The following is an 18,214-nucleotide window of genomic DNA, read 5'->3' on the forward strand; positions in this document are numbered from 1 at the left end:
TTTTATGACTTTTTGAGGTCGAAAAAAATTTTGACTTTTTTTGCCCGAAAAAAACGCCATACTATACTATGACGTTTTTTATGACTTTTTGAGGTCGAAAGTTTTTTTGATTTTTTTTGTCAGATTTTGACGCCTTACTATACTATGACGTTTTTTATGACTTTTTGAGGTCGAAAAAAATTTTGACTTTTTTTGCCCGAAAAAAACGCCATACTATACTATGACGTTTTTTATGACTTTTTGAGGTCGAAAAAAAATTTGACTTTTTTTGTCCGATTTTGACGCCTTACTATACTATGACGTTTTTTATGACATTTTGAGCTCGAAAAAAATTTTGACTTTTTTTGCCCGAAAAAAACGCCATACTATACTATGACGTTTTTTATGACTTTTTGAGGTCGAAAAAAATTTTGACTTTTTTTGCCCGAATAAAACGCCATACTATACTATGACGTTTTTTATGACTTTTTGAGGTCGAAAAAAATTTTGACTTTTTTTGCCCGAAAAAAAAACGCCATACTATACTATGACGTTTTTTATGACTTTTTGAGGTCGAAAAAAATTTTGACTTTTTTTGCCCTAAAAAAACGCCATACTATACTATGACGTTTTTTATGACTTTTTGAGGTCGAAAGTTTTTTTGATTTTTTTTGTCCGATTTTGACGCCTTACTATACTATGACGTTTTTTATGACTTTTTGAGGTCAAAAAAAATTTTGACTTTTTTTGCCCGAAAAAAACGCCATACTATACTATGACGTTTTTTATGACTTTTTGAGGTCGAAAAAAATTTTGACTTTTTTTGCCCGAATAAAACGCCATACTATACTATGACGTTTTTTATGACTTTTTGAGGTCGAAAAAAATTTTGACTTTTTTTGCCCGAAAAAAACGCCATACTATACTATGACGTTTTTTATGACTTTTTGAGGTCGAAAAAAATTTTGACTTTTTTTGCCCAAAAAAAACGCCATACTATACTATGACGTTTTTTATGACTTTTTGAGGTCGAAAGTTTTTTTGATTTTTTTTGTCCGATTTTGACGCCTTACTATACTATGACGTTTTTTATGACTTTTTGAGGTCGAAAAAAATTTTGACTTTTTTTGTCCGATTTTGACGCCTTACTATACTATGACGTTTTTTATGACTTTTTGAGGTCGAAAAAAATTTTGAGTTTTTTTGCCCGAAAAAAACGCAATACTATACTATGACGTTTTTTATGACTTTTTGAGGTCGAAAAAAATTTTGACTTTTTTTGCCCAAAAAAAACGCCATACTATACTATGACGTTTTTTATGACTTTTTGAGGTCGAAAGTTTTTTTGATTTTTTTTGTCCGATTTTGACGCCTTACTATACTATGACGTTTTTTATGACTTTTTGAGGTCGAAAAAAATTTTGACTTTTTTTGCCCGAAAAAAACGCCATACTATACTATGACGTTTTTTATGACTTTTTGAGGTCGAAAAAAATTTGACTTTTTTTGTCCGATTTTGACGCCTTACTATACTATGACGTTTTTTATGACTTTTTGAGGTCGAAAAAATTTTTGACTTTTTTTGCCCGTAAAAAACGTCATACTATACTATGACGTTTTTTATGACTTTTTGAGGTCGAAAAAAATTTTGACTTTTTTTGCCCGAAAAAAACGCCATACTATACTATGACGTTTTTTATGACTTTTTGAGGTCGAAATTTTTTTTGACTTTTTTTGTCCGATTTTGACGCCTTACTATACTATGACGTTTTTTATGACTTTTTGAGGTCGAAAAAAATTTTGACTTTTTTTGCCCGAATAAAACGCCATACTATACTATGACGTTTTTTATTACTTTTTGAGGTCGAAAAAATTTTTGACTTTTTTTGCCCGAAAAAAAACGCCATACTATACTATGACGTTTTTTATGACTTTTTGAGGTCGTAAAAAATTTTGACTTTTTTTGCCCAAAAAAAACGCCATACTATACTATGACGTTTTTTATGACTTTTTGAGGTCGAAAAAAATTTTGACTTTTTTTGCCCGAAAAAAACGCCATACTATACTATGACGTTTTTTATGACTTTTTGAGGTCGAAAAAAATTTTGACTTTTTTTGCCCGAAAAAAATGCCATACTATACTATGACGTTTTTTATGAGTTTTTGAGGTCGAATTTTTTTTTGACTTTTTTTGTCCGATTTTGACGCCTTACTATACTATGACGTTTTTTATTACTTTTTGAGGTCGAAAAAAATTTTGAGTTTTTTTGCCCGAATAAAACGCCATACTATACTATGACGTTTTTTATGACTTTTTGAGGTCGAAAAAAATTTTGACTTTTTTTGCCCGAAAAAAACGCCATACTATACTATGACGTTTTTTATGACTTTTTGAGGTCGAAAAAAATTTTGAGTTTTTTTGCCCGAAAAAAACGCAATACTATACTATGACGTTTTTTATGACTTTTTGAGGTCGAAAAAAATTTTGACTTTTTTTGCCCGAATAAAACGCCATACTATACTATGACGTTTTTTATGACTTTTTGAGGTCGAAAGTTTTTTTGATTTTTTTTGTCCGATTTTGACGCCTTACTATACTATGACGTTTTTTATGACTTTTTGAGGTCGAAAAAAATTTTGACTTTTTTTGCCCGAAAAAAACGCCATACTATACTATGACGTTTTTTATGACTTTTTGAGGTCGAAAAAAAATTTGACTTTTTTTGTCCGATTTTGACGCCTTACTATACTATGACGTTTTTTATGACTTTTTGAGGTCGAAAAAATTTTTGACTTTTTTTGCCCGTAAAAAACGTCATACTATACTATGACGTTTTTTATGACTTTTTGAGGTCGAAAAAAATTTTGACTTTTTTTGCCCGAAAAAAACGCCATACTATACTATGACGTTTTTTATGACTTTTTGAGGTCGAAATTTTTTTTGACTTTTTTTGTCCGATTTTGACGCCTTACTATACTATGACGTTTTTTATGACTTTTTGAGGTCGAAAAAAATTTTGACTTTTTTTGCCCGAATAAAACGCCATACTATACTATGACGTTTTTTATTACTTTTTGAGGTCGAAAAAATTTTTGACTTTTTTTGCCCGAAAAAAACGCCATACTATACTATGACGTTTTTTATGACTTTTTGAGGTCGTAAAAAATTTTGACTTTTTTTGCCCAAAAAAAACGCCATACTATACTATGACGTTTTTTATGACTTTTTGAGGTCGAAAAAAATTTTGACTTTTTTTGCCCGAAAAAAACGCCATACTATACTATGACGTTTTTTATGACTTTTTGAGGTCGAAAAAAATTTTGACTTTTTTTGCCCGAAAAAAATGCCATACTATACTATGACGTTTTTTATGAGTTTTTGAGGTCGAATTTTTTTTTGACTTTTTTTGTCCGATTTTGACGCCTTACTATACTATGACGTTTTTTATGACTTTTTGAGGTCGAAAAAAATTTTGAGTTTTTTTGCCCGAATAAAACGCCATACTATACTATGACGTTTTTTATGACTTTTTGAGGTCGAAAAAAATTTTGACTTTTTTTGCCCGAAAAAAACGCCATACTATACTATGACGTTTTTTATGAGTTTTTGAGGTCGAAAATTTTTTGGATTTTTTTTGTCCGATTTTGACGCCTTACTATACTATGACGTTTTTTATGAGTTTTTGAGGTCGAAAAATTTTTTGACTTTTTTTGCCCGAATAAAACGCCATACTATACTATGACGTTTTTTATTACTTTTTGAGGTCGAAAAAATTTTTGACTTTTTTTGCCCGAATAAAACGCCATACTATACTATGACGTTTTTTATGACTTTTTGAGGTCGAAAATTTTTTTGATTTTTTTTGTCCGATTTTGACGCCTTACTATACTATGACGTTTTTTATGACTTTTTGAGGTCGAAAAAAATTTGGACTTTTTTTGTCCGATTTTGACGCCTTACTATACTATGACGTTTTTTATGACTTTTTGAGGTCGAAAAAAATTTTGACTTTTTGAGGTCGAAAAAAACGCCATACTATACTATGACGTTTTTTATGACTTTTTGAGGTCAAAAAAAATTTTGACTTTTTTTGTCCGATTTTGACGCCTTACTATACTATGACGTTTTTTATGACTTTTTGAGGTCGAAAAAAATTTTGACTTTTTTTGTCCGATTTTGACGCCTTACTATACTATGACGTTTTTTATGACTTTTTGAGGTCGAAAAAATTTTTGACTTTTTTTGCCCGAAAAAAACGCCATACTATACTATGACGTTTTTTATGACTTTTTGAGGTCGAAAAAAATTTTGACTTTTTTTGCCCGAATAAAACGCCATACTATACTATGACGTTTTTTATGACTTTTTGAGGTCGAAATTTTTTTTGACTTTTTTTGTCCGATTTTGACGCCTTACTATACTATGACGTTTTTTATGACTTTTTGAAGTCGAAAAAAATTTTGACTTTTTTTGCCCGAATAAAACGCCATACTATACTATGACGTTTTTTATGACTTTTTGAGGTCGAAAAAATTTTTGACTTTTTTTGCCCGAAAAAAACGCCATACTATACTATGACGTTTTTTATGACTTTTTGAGGTCAAAAAAAATTTTGACTTTTTTTGCCCGAAAAAAACGCCATACTATACTATGACTTTTTTATTACTTTTTGAGGTCGAAATTTTTTTTGACTTTTTTTGTCTGATTTTGACGCCTTACTATACTATGACGTTTTTTATGACTTTTTGAGGTCGAAAAAATTTTTGACTTTTTTTGCCCGAATAAAACGCCATACTATACTATGACGTTTTTTATGACTTTTTGAGGTCGAAAAAAATTTTGACTTTTTTTGCCCGAAAAAAACGCCATACTATACTATGATGTTTTTTATGACTTTTTGAGGTCGAAAAAAATTTTGACTTTTTTTGCGCGAAAAAAACGCCATACTATACTATGACGTTTTTTATTACTTTTTGAGGTCGAAAAAAATTTTGACTTTTTTTGCCCGAAAAAAACGCCATACTATACTATGACGTTTTTTATGACTTTTTGAGGTCGAAAAAAATTTTGACTTTTTTTGCCCGAAAAAAATGCCATACTATACTATGACGTTTTTTATGACTTTTTGAGGTCGAAATTTTTTTTGACTTTTTTTGTCCGATTTTGACGCCTTACTATACTATGACGTTTTTTATGACTTTTTGAGGTCGAAAAAAATTTTGACTTTTTTTGCCCGAATAAAACGCCATACTATACTATGACGTTTTTTATGACTTTTTGAGGTCGAAAAAAATTTTGAGTTTTTTTGCCCGAAAAAAACGCCATACTATACTATGACGTTTTTTATGAGTTTTTGAGGTCGAAAATTTTTTTGATTTTTTTTGTCCGATTTTGACGCCTTACTATACTATGACGTTTTTTATGAGTTTTTGAGGTCGAAAAATTTTTTGACTTTTTTTGCCCGAATAAAACGCCATACTATACTATGACGTTTTTTATTACTTTTTGAGGTCGAAAAAATTTTTGACTTTTTTTGCCCGAATAAAACGCCATACTATACTATGACGTTTTTTATGAGTTTTTGAGGTCGAAAATTTTTTTGATTTTTTTTGTCCGATTTTGACGCCTTACTATACTATGACGTTTTTTATGACTTTTTGAGGTCGAAAAAAATTTTGACTTTTTTTGTCCGATTTTGACGCCTTACTATACTATGACGTTTTTTATGACTTTTTGAGGTCGAAAAAAATTTTGACTTTTTGAGGTCGAAAAAAACGCCATACTATACTATGACGTTTTTTATGACTTTTTGAGGTCGAAAAAAATTTTGACTTTTTTTGTCCGAAAAAACGCCATACTATACTATGACGTTTTTTATTACTTTTTGAGGTCAAAAAAAATTTTGACTTTTTTTGCCCGAAAAAAACGGCATACTATACTATGACGTTTTTTATGACTTTTTGAGGTCGAAAAAAATTTTGACTTTTTTTGTCCGATTTTGACGCCTTACTATACTATGACGTTTTTTATGACTTTTTGAGGTCGAAAAAAATTTTGACTTTTTTTGTCCGAAAAAAACGCCATACTATACTATGACGTTTTTTATGACTTTTTGAGGTCGAAAAAAATTTTGACTTTTTTTGCCCGAAAAAAACGCCATACTATACTATGACGTTTTTTATGACTTTTTGAGGTCGAAAAAAATTTTGACTTTTTTTGCCCGAAAAAAACGCCATACTATACTATGACGTTTTTTATGACATTTTGAGCTCGAAAAAAATTTTGACTTTTTTTGCCCGAATAAAACGCCATACTATACTATGACGTTTTTTATGACTTTTTGAGGTCGAAATTTTTTTTGACTTTTTTTGTCCGATTTTGACGCCTTACTATACTATGACGTTTTTTATGACTTTTTGAAGTCGAAAAAAATTTTGACTTTTTTTGCCCGAATAAAACGCCATACTATACTATGACGTTTTTTATGACTTTTTGAGGTCGAAAAAATTTTTGACTTTTTTTGCCCGAAAAAAACGCCATACTATACTATGACGTTTTTTATGACTTTTTGAGGTCAAAAAAAATTTTGACTTTTTTTGCCCGAAAAAAACGCCATACTATACTATGACTTTTTTATTACTTTTTGAGGTCGAAATTTTTTTTGACTTTTTTTGTCTGATTTTGACGCCTTACTATACTATGACGTTTTTTATGACTTTTTGAGGTCGAAAAAATTTTTGACTTTTTTTGCCCGAATAAAACGCCATACTATACTATGACGTTTTTTATGACTTTTTGAGGTCGAAAAAAATTTTGACTTTTTTTGCCCGAAAAAAACGCCATACTATACTATGATGTTTTTTATGACTTTTTGAGGTCGAAAAAAATTTTGACTTTTTTTGCGCGAAAAAAACGCCATACTATACTATGACGTTTTTTATTACTTTTTGAGGTCGAAAAAAATTTTGACTTTTTTTGCCCGAAAAAAACGCCATACTATACTATGACGTTTTTTATGACTTTTTGAGGTCGAAAAAAATTTTGACTTTTTTTGCCCGAAAAAAATGCCATACTATACTATGACGTTTTTTATGACTTTTTGAGGTCGAAATTTTTTTTGACTTTTTTTGTCCGATTTTGACGCCTTACTATACTATGACGTTTTTTATGACTTTTTGAGGTCGAAAAAAATTTTGACTTTTTTTGCCCGAATAAAACGCCATACTATACTATGACGTTTTTTATGACTTTTTGAGGTCGAAAAAAATTTTGAGTTTTTTTGCCCGAAAAAAACGCCATACTATACTATGACGTTTTTTATGAGTTTTTGAGGTCGAAAATTTTTTTGATTTTTTTTGTCCGATTTTGACGCCTTACTATACTATGACGTTTTTTATGAGTTTTTGAGGTCGAAAAATTTTTTGACTTTTTTTGCCCGAATAAAACGCCATACTATACTATGACGTTTTTTATTACTTTTTGAGGTCGAAAAAATTTTTGACTTTTTTTGCCCGAATAAAACGCCATACTATACTATGACGTTTTTTATGAGTTTTTGAGGTCGAAAATTTTTTTGATTTTTTTTGTCCGATTTTGACGCCTTACTATACTATGACGTTTTTTATGACTTTTTGAGGTCGAAAAAAATTTTGACTTTTTTTGTCCGATTTTGACGCCTTACTATACTATGACGTTTTTTATGACTTTTTGAGGTCGAAAAAAATTTTGACTTTTTGAGGTCGAAAAAAACGCCATACTATACTATGACGTTTTTTATGACTTTTTGAGGTCGAAAAAAATTTTGACTTTTTTTGTCCGAAAAAACGCCATACTATACTATGACGTTTTTTATTACTTTTTGAGGTCAAAAAAAATTTTGACTTTTTTTGCCCGAAAAAAACGGCATACTATACTATGACGTTTTTTATGACTTTTTGAGGTCGAAAAAAATTTTGACTTTTTTTGTCCGATTTTGACGCCTTACTATACTATGACGTTTTTTATGACTTTTTGAGGTCGAAAAAAATTTTGACTTTTTTTGTCCGAAAAAAACGCCATACTATACTATGACGTTTTTTATGACTTTTTGAGGTCGAAAAAAATTTTGACTTTTTTTGCCCGAAAAAAACGCCATACTATACTATGACGTTTTTTATGACTTTTTGAGGTCGAAAAAAATTTTGACTTTTTTTGCCCGAAAAAAACGCCATACTATACTATGACGTTTTTTATGACATTTTGAGCTCGAAAAAAATTTTGACTTTTTTTGCCCGAAAAAAACGCCATACTATACTATGACGTTTTTTATGACTTTTTGAGGTCGAAATTTTTTTTGACTTTTTTTGTCCGATTTTGATGCCTTACTATACTATGACGTTTTTTATTACTTTTTGAGGTCGAAAAAAATTTTGAGTTTTTTTGCCCGAATAAAACGCCATACTATACTATGACGTTTTTTATGACTTTTTGAGGTCGAAAAAAATTTTGACTTTTTTTGCCCGAAAAAAACGCCATACTATACTATGACGTTTTTTATGACTTTTTGAGGTCGAAAAAAATTTTGACTTTTTTTGCCCAAAAAAAACGCCATACTATACTATGACGTTTTTTATGACTTTTTGAGGTCGAAAGTTTTTTTGATTTTTTTTGTCCGATTTTGACGCCTTACTACACTATGACGTTTTTTATGACTTTTTGAGGTCGAAAAAAATTTTGACTTTTTTTGTCCGATTTTGACGCCTTACTATACTATGACGTTTTTTATGACTTTTTGAGGTCGAAAAAAATTTTGACTTTTTTTGCCCGAAAAAAACGCCATACTATACTATGACGTTTTTTATGACTTTTTGAGGTCGAAAAAAATTTTGACTTTTTTTGCCCAAAAAAAAACGCCATACTATACTATGACGTTTTTTATGACTTTTTGAGGTCGAAAGTTTTTTTGATTTTTTTTGTCCGATTTTGACGCCTTACTATACTATGACGTTTTTTATGACTTTTTGAGGTCGAAAAAAATTTTGACTTTTTTTGTCCGATTTTGACGCCTTACTATACTATGACGTTTTTTATGACTTTTTGAGGTCGAAAAAATTTTTGACTTTTTTGCCCGAAAAAAACACCATACTATACTATGACGTTTTTTATGAGTTTTTGAGGTCGAAAAAAATTTTGACTTTTTTTGTCCGATTTTGACGCCTTACTATACTATGACGTTTTTTATGACTTTTTGAGGTCGAAAAAATTTTTGACTTTTTTGCCCGAAAAAAACACCATACTATACTATGACGTTTTTTATGACTTTTTGAGGTCGAAAAAAAATTTGATTTTTTTTGTCCGATTTTGACGCCTTACTATACTATGACGTTTTTTATTACTGTTTGAGGTCGAAAAAAATTTTGACTTTTTTTGCCCGAAAAAAACGCCATACTATACTATGACGTTTTTTATGACTTTTTGAGGTCGAAAATTTTTTTGATTTTTTTTGTCCGATTTTGACGCCTTACTATACTATGACGTTTTTTATTACTGTTTGAGGTCGAAAAAAATTTTGACTTTTTTTGCCCGAAAAAAACGCCATACTATACTATGACGTTTTTTATGACTTTTTGAGGTCGAAAAAAATTTTGACTTTTTTTGCCCAAAAAAAACGCCATACTATACTATGACGTTTTTTATGACTTTTTGAGGTCGAAAAAAAATTTGATTTTTTTTGTCCGATTTTGACGCCTTACTATACTATGACGTTTTTTATTACTGTTTGAGGTCGAAAAAAATTTTGACTTTTTTTGCCCGAAAAAAACGCCATACTATACTATGACATTTTTTATGACTTTTTGAGGTCGAAAAAAATTTTGACTTTTTTTGTCCGATTTTGACGCCTTACTATACTATGACGTTTTTTATGACTTTTTGAGGTCGAAAAAAATTTTGACTTTTTTTGTCCGATTTTGACGCCTTACTATACTATGACGTTTTTTATGACTTTTTGAGGTCGAAAAAATTTTTGACTTTTTTTGCCCGAAAAAAACACCATACTATACTATGACGTTTTTTATGACTTTTTGAGGTCGAAAAAAAATTTGATTTTTTTTGTCCGATTTTGACGCCTTACTATACTATGACGTTTTTTATTACTGTTTGAGGTCGAAAAAAATTTTGACTTTTTTTGCCCGAAAAAAACGCCATACTATACTATGACGTTTTTTATGACTTTTTGAGGTCGAAAATTTTTTCGATTTTTTTTGTCCGATTTTGACGCCTTACTATACTATGACGTTTTTTATGACTTTTTGAGGTCGAAAAAAATTTTGACTTTTTTTGCCCGAAAAAAACGCCATACTATACTATGACATTTTTTATGACTTTTTGAGGTCGAAAAAATTTTTGACTTTTTGAGGTCGAAAAAAACGCCATACTATACTATGACGTTTTTTATGACTTTTTGAGGTCGAAAAAAATTTTGACTTTTTTTGTCCGATTTTGACGCCTTACTATACTATGACGTTTTTTATGACTTTTTGAGGTCGAAAAAAATTTTGACTTTTTTTGCCCGAAAAAAACGGCATACTATACTATGACGTTTTTTATGACTTTTTGAGGTCGAAAAAATGTTTGACTTTTTTTGCCCGAAAAAAACGCCATACTATACTATGACGTTTTTTATGACTTTTTGAGGTCGAAAAAAATTTTGACTTTTTTTGGCCGAAAAAAACGCCATACTATACTATGACGTTTTTTATGACTTTTTGAGGTCGAAAAAATTTTTGACTTTTTTTGTCCGATTTTGACGTCTTACTATACTATGACGTTTTTTATGACTTTTTGAGGTCGAAAAATTTTTTGACTTTTTTTGGCCGATTTTGACGCCTTACTATACGTGTTTTATGACATTTTGAAGTCAAAAAAAATTTTGACTTTTTTTGTCCGATTTTGACGCCTTACTATACTATGACATTTTTTATGACTTTTTGAGGTCAAAAAAAAAATTTGACTTTTTTTGCCCGAAAAAAACGCCATACTATACTATGACGTTTTTTATGACTTTTTGAGGTCGAAAAAATTTTGACTTTTTTTGCCCGAAAAAAACGCCATACTATACTATGACGTTTTTTATGACTTTTTGAGGTCGAAAAAAATTTTGACTTTTTTTGCCCAAAAAAAACGCCATACTATACTATGACGTTTTTTATGACTTTTTGAGGTCGAAAGTTTTTTTGATTTTTTTTGTCCGATTTTGACGCCTTACTACACTATGACGTTTTTTATGACTTTTTGAGGTCGAAAAAAATTTTGACTTTTTTTGTCCGATTTTGACGCCTTACTATACTATGACGTTTTTTATGACTTTTTGAGGTCGAAAAAAATTTTGACTTTTTTTGCCCGAAAAAAACGCCATACTATACTATGACGTTTTTTATGACTTTTTGAGGTCGAAATTTTTTTTGACTTTTTTTGTCCGATTTTGACGCCTTACTATACTATGACGTTTTTTATGACTTTTTGAGGTCGAAAAAAATTTTGACTTTTTTTGCCCGAATAAAACGCCATACTATACTATGACGTTTTTTATGACTTTTTGAGGTCGAAAAAATTTTTGACTTTTTTTTGCCCGAAAAAAACGCCATACTATACTATGACGTTTTTTATGACTTTTTGAGGTCAAAAAAAATTTTGACTTTTTTTGCCCGAAAAAAACGCCATACTATACTATGACGTTTTTTATTACTTTTTGAGGTCGAAATTTTTTTTGACTTTTTTTGTCTGATTTTGACGCCTTACTATACTATGACGTTTTTTATGACTTTTTGAGGTCGAAAAAATTTTTGACTTTTTTTGCCCGAATAAAACGCCATACTATACTATGACGTTTTTTATGACTTTTTGAGGTCGAAAAAAATTTTGACTTTTTTTGTCCGATTTTGACGCCTTACTATACTATGACGTTTTTTATGACTTTTTGAGTTCGAAAAAAATTTTGACTTTTTGAGGTCGAAAAAAACGGCATACTATACTATGACGTTTTTTATGACTTTTTGAGGTCGAAAAAAATTTTGACTTTTTTTGTCCGAAAAAACGCCATACTATACTATGACGTTTTTTATTACTTTTTGAGGTCAAAAAAAATTTTGACTTTTTTTGCCCGAAAAAAACGCCATACTATACTATGACGTTTTTTATGACTTTTTGAGGTCGAAAAAAATTTTGACTTTTTTTGTCCGATTTTGACGCCTTACTATACTATGACGTTTTTTATGACTTTTTGAGGTCGAAAAAAATTTTGACTTTTTTTGTCCGAAAAAAACGCCATACTATACTATGACGTTTTTTATGACTTTTTGAGGTCGAAAAAAAATTTGACTTTTTTTGCCCGAAAAAAACGCCATACTATACTATGACGTTTTTTATGAGTTTTTGAGGTCAAAATTTTTTTTGACTTTTTTTGTCCGATTTTGACGCCTTACTATACTATGACGTTTTTTATGACTTTTTGAGGTCGAAAAAAATTTTGAGTTTTTTTGCCCGAATAAAACGCCATACTATACTATGACGTTTTTTATGACTTTTTGAGGTCGAAAAAAATTTTGACTTTTTTTGCCCGAAAAAAACGCCATACTATACTATGACGTTTTTTATGACTTTTTGAGGTCGAAAAAAATTTTGACTTTTTTTGCCCGAAAAAAACGCCATACTATACTATGACGTTTTTTATGACTTTTTGAGGTCGAAAGTTTTTTTGATTTTTTTTGTCCGATTTTGACGCCTTACTATACTATGACGTTTTTTATGACTTTTTGAGGTCGAAAAAAATTTTGACTTTTTTTGCCCGAAAAAAACGCCATACTATACTATGACGTTTTTTATGACTTTTTGAGGTCGAAAAAAAATTTGACTTTTTTTGTCCGATTTTGACGCCTTACTATACTATGACGTTTTTTATGACATTTTGAGCTCGAAAAAAATTTTGACTTTTTTTGCCCGAAAAAAACGCCATACTATACTATGACGTTTTTTATGACTTTTTGAGGTCGAAAAAAAATTTGACTTTTTTTGTCCGATTTTGACGCCTTACTATACTATGACGTTTTTTATGACATTTTGAGCTCGAAAAAAATTTTGACTTTTTTTGCCCGAAAAAAACGCCATACTATACTATGACGTTTTTTATGACTTTTTGAGGTCGAAAAAAATTTTGACTTTTTTTGCCCTAAAAAAACGCCATACTATACTATGACGTTTTTTATGACTTTTTGAGGTCGAAAGTTTTTTTGATTTTTTTTGTCCGATTTTGACGCCTTACTATACTATGACGTTTTTTATGACTTTTTGAGGTCGAAAAAAATTTTGACTTTTTTTGTCCGATTTTGACGCCTTACTATACTATGACGTTTTTTATGACTTTTTGAGGTCGAAAAAAATTTTGAGTTTTTTTGCCCGAAAAAAACGCAATACTATACTATGACGTTTTTTATGACTTTTTGAGGTCGAAAAAAATTTTGACTTTTTTTGCCCAAAAAAAACGCCATACTATACTATGACGTTTTTTATGACTTTTTGAGGTCGAAAGTTTTTTTGATTTTTTTTGTCCGATTTTGACGCCTTACTATACTATGACGTTTTTTATGACTTTTTGAGGTCGAAAAAAATTTTGACTTTTTTTGCCCGAAAAAAACGCCATACTATACTATGACGTTTTTTATGACTTTTTGAGGTCGAAAAAAATTTGACTTTTTTTGTCCGATTTTGACGCCTTACTATACTATGACGTTTTTTATGACTTTTTGAGGTCGAAAAAATTTTTGACTTTTTTTGCCCGTAAAAAACGTCATACTATACTATGACGTTTTTTATGACTTTTTGAGGTCGAAAAAAATTTTGACTTTTTTTGCCCGAAAAAAACGCCATACTATACTATGACGTTTTTTATGACTTTTTGAGGTCGAAATTTTTTTTGACTTTTTTTGTCCGATTTTGACGCCTTACTATACTATGACGTTTTTTATGACTTTTTGAGGTCGAAAAAAATTTTGACTTTTTTTGCCCGAATAAAACGCCATACTATACTATGACGTTTTTTATGACTTTTTGAGGTCGAAAAAATTTTTGACTTTTTTTGCCCGAAAAAAACGCCATACTATACTATGACGTTTTTTATGACTTTTTGAGGTCGAAAAAAATTTTGACTTTTTTTGCCCGAATAAAACGCCATACTATACTATGACGTTTTTTATGACTTTTTGAGGTCGAAATTTTTTTTGACTTTTTTTGTCCGATTTTGACGCCTTACTATACTATGACGTTTTTTATGACTTTTTGAAGTCGAAAAAAATTTTGACTTTTTTTGCCCGAATAAAACGCCATACTATACTATGACGTTTTTTATGACTTTTTGAGGTCGAAAAAATTTTTGACTTTTTTTGCCCGAAAAAAACGCCATACTATACTATGACGTTTTTTATGACTTTTTGAGGTCAAAAAAAATTTTGACTTTTTTTGCCCGAAAAAAACGCCATACTATACTATGACTTTTTTATTACTTTTTGAGGTCGAAATTTTTTTTGACTTTTTTTGTCTGATTTTGACGCCTTACTATACTATGACGTTTTTTATGACTTTTTGAGGTCGAAAAAATTTTTGACTTTTTTTGCCCGAATAAAACGCCATACTATACTATGACGTTTTTTATGACTTTTTGAGGTCGAAAAAAATTTTGACTTTTTTTGCCCGAAAAAAACGCCATACTATACTATGATGTTTTTTATGACTTTTTGAGGTCGAAAAAAATTTTGACTTTTTTTGCGCGAAAAAAACGCCATACTATACTATGACGTTTTTTATTACTTTTTGAGGTCGAAAAAAATTTTGACTTTTTTTGCCCGAAAAAAACGCCATACTATACTATGACGTTTTTTATGACTTTTTGAGGTCGAAAAAAATTTTGACTTTTTTTGCCCGAAAAAAATGCCATACTATACTATGACGTTTTTTATGACTTTTTGAGGTCGAAATTTTTTTTGACTTTTTTTGTCCGATTTTGACGCCTTACTATACTATGACGTTTTTTATGACTTTTTGAGGTCGAAAAAAATTTTGACTTTTTTTGCCCGAATAAAACGCCATACTATACTATGACGTTTTTTATGACTTTTTGAGGTCGAAAAAAATTTTGAGTTTTTTTGCCCGAAAAAAACGCCATACTATACTATGACGTTTTTTATGAGTTTTTGAGGTCGAAAATTTTTTTGATTTTTTTTGTCCGATTTTGACGCCTTACTATACTATGACGTTTTTTATGAGTTTTTGAGGTCGAAAAATTTTTTGACTTTTTTTGCCCGAATAAAACGCCATACTATACTATGACGTTTTTTATTACTTTTTGAGGTCGAAAAAATTTTTGACTTTTTTTGCCCGAATAAAACGCCATACTATACTATGACGTTTTTTATGAGTTTTTGAGGTCGAAAATTTTTTTGATTTTTTTTGTCCGATTTTGACGCCTTACTATACTATGACGTTTTTTATGACTTTTTGAGGTCGAAAAAAATTTTGACTTTTTTTGTCCGATTTTGACGCCTTACTATACTATGACGTTTTTTATGACTTTTTGAGGTCGAAAAAAATTTTGACTTTTTGAGGTCGAAAAAAACGCCATACTATACTATGACGTTTTTTATGACTTTTTGAGGTCGAAAAAAATTTTGACTTTTTTTGTCCGAAAAAACGCCATACTATACTATGACGTTTTTTATTACTTTTTGAGGTCAAAAAAAATTTTGACTTTTTTTGCCCGAAAAAAACGGCATACTATACTATGACGTTTTTTATGACTTTTTGAGGTCGAAAAAAATTTTGACTTTTTTTGTCCGATTTTGACGCCTTACTATACTATGACGTTTTTTATGACTTTTTGAGGTCGAAAAAAATTTTGACTTTTTTTGTCCGAAAAAAACGCCATACTATACTATGACGTTTTTTATGACTTTTTGAGGTCGAAAAAAATTTTGACTTTTTTTGCCCGAAAAAAACGCCATACTATACTATGACGTTTTTTATGACTTTTTGAGGTCGAAAAAAATTTTGACTTTTTTTGCCCGAAAAAAACGCCATACTATACTATGACGTTTTTTATGACATTTTGAGCTCGAAAAAAATTTTGACTTTTTTTGCCCGAATAAAACGCCATACTATACTATGACGTTTTTTATGACTTTTTGAGGTCGAAATTTTTTTTGACTTTTTTTGTCCGATTTTGACGCCTTACTATACTATGACGTTTTTTATGACTTTTTGAAGTCGAAAAAAATTTTGACTTTTTTTGCCCGAATAAAACGCCATACTATACTATGACGTTTTTTATGACTTTTTGAGGTCGAAAAAATTTTTGACTTTTTTTGCCCGAAAAAAACGCCATACTATACTATGACGTTTTTTATGACTTTTTGAGGTCAAAAAAAATTTTGACTTTTTTTGCCCGAAAAAAACGCCATACTATACTATGACTTTTTTATTACTTTTTGAGGTCGAAATTTTTTTTGACTTTTTTTGTCTGATTTTGACGCCTTACTATACTATGACGTTTTTTATGACTTTTTGAGGTCGAAAAAATTTTTGACTTTTTTTGCCCGAATAAAACGCCATACTATACTATGACGTTTTTTATGACTTTTTGAGGTCGAAAAAAATTTTGACTTTTTTTGCCCGAAAAAAACGCCATACTATACTATGATGTTTTTTATGACTTTTTGAGGTCGAAAAAAATTTTGACTTTTTTTGCGCGAAAAAAACGCCATACTATACTATGACGTTTTTTATTACTTTTTGAGGTCGAAAAAAATTTTGACTTTTTTTGCCCGAAAAAAACGCCATACTATACTATGACGTTTTTTATGACTTTTTGAGGTCGAAAAAAATTTTGACTTTTTTTGCCCGAAAAAAATGCCATACTATACTATGACGTTTTTTATGACTTTTTGAGGTCGAAATTTTTTTTGACTTTTTTTGTCCGATTTTGACGCCTTACTATACTATGACGTTTTTTATGACTTTTTGAGGTCGAAAAAAATTTTGACTTTTTTTGCCCGAATAAAACGCCATACTATACTATGACGTTTTTTATGACTTTTTGAGGTCGAAAAAAATTTTGAGTTTTTTTGCCCGAAAAAAACGCCATACTATACTATGACGTTTTTTATGAGTTTTTGAGGTCGAAAATTTTTTTGATTTTTTTTGTCCGATTTTGACGCCTTACTATACTATGACGTTTTTTATGAGTTTTTGAGGTCGAAAAATTTTTTGACTTTTTTTGCCCGAATAAAACGCCATACTATACTATGACGTTTTTTATTACTTTTTGAGGTCGAAAAAATTTTTGACTTTTTTTGCCCGAATAAAACGCCATACTATACTATGACGTTTTTTATGAGTTTTTGAGGTCGAAAATTTTTTTGATTTTTTTTGTCCGATTTTGACGCCTTACTATACTATGACGTTTTTTATGACTTTTTGAGGTCGAAAAAAATTTTGACTTTTTTTGTCCGATTTTGACGCCTTACTATACTATGACGTTTTTTATGACTTTTTGAGGTCGAAAAAAATTTTGACTTTTTGAGGTCGAAAAAAACGCCATACTATACTATGACGTTTTTTATGACTTTTTGAGGTCGAAAAAAATTTTGACTTTTTTTGTCCGAAAAAACGCCATACTATACTATGACGTTTTTTATTACTTTTTGAGGTCAAAAAAAATTTTGACTTTTTTTGCCCGAAAAAAACGGCATACTATACTATGACGTTTTTTATGACTTTTTGAGGTCGAAAAAAATTTTGACTTTTTTTGTCCGATTTTGACGCCTTACTATACTATGACGTTTTTTATGACTTTTTGAGGTCGAAAAAAATTTTGACTTTTTTTGTCCGAAAAAAACGCCATACTATACTATGACGTTTTTTATGACTTTTTGAGGTCGAAAAAAATTTTGACTTTTTTTGCCCGAAAAAAACGCCATACTATACTATGACGTTTTTTATGACTTTTTGAGGTCGAAAAAAATTTTGACTTTTTTTGCCCGAAAAAAACGCCATACTATACTATGACGTTTTTTATGACATTTTGAGCTCGAAAAAAATTTTGACTTTTTTTGCCCGAAAAAAACGCCATACTATACTATGACGTTTTTTATGACTTTTTGAGGTCGAAATTTTTTTTGACTTTTTTTGTCCGATTTTGATGCCTTACTA

Source organism: Toxotes jaculatrix, chromosome 8, assembly GCF_017976425.1.
Source record: "Toxotes jaculatrix isolate fToxJac2 chromosome 8, fToxJac2.pri, whole genome shotgun sequence".
Lineage (NCBI taxonomy): Eukaryota > Metazoa > Chordata > Actinopteri > Toxotidae > Toxotes > Toxotes jaculatrix.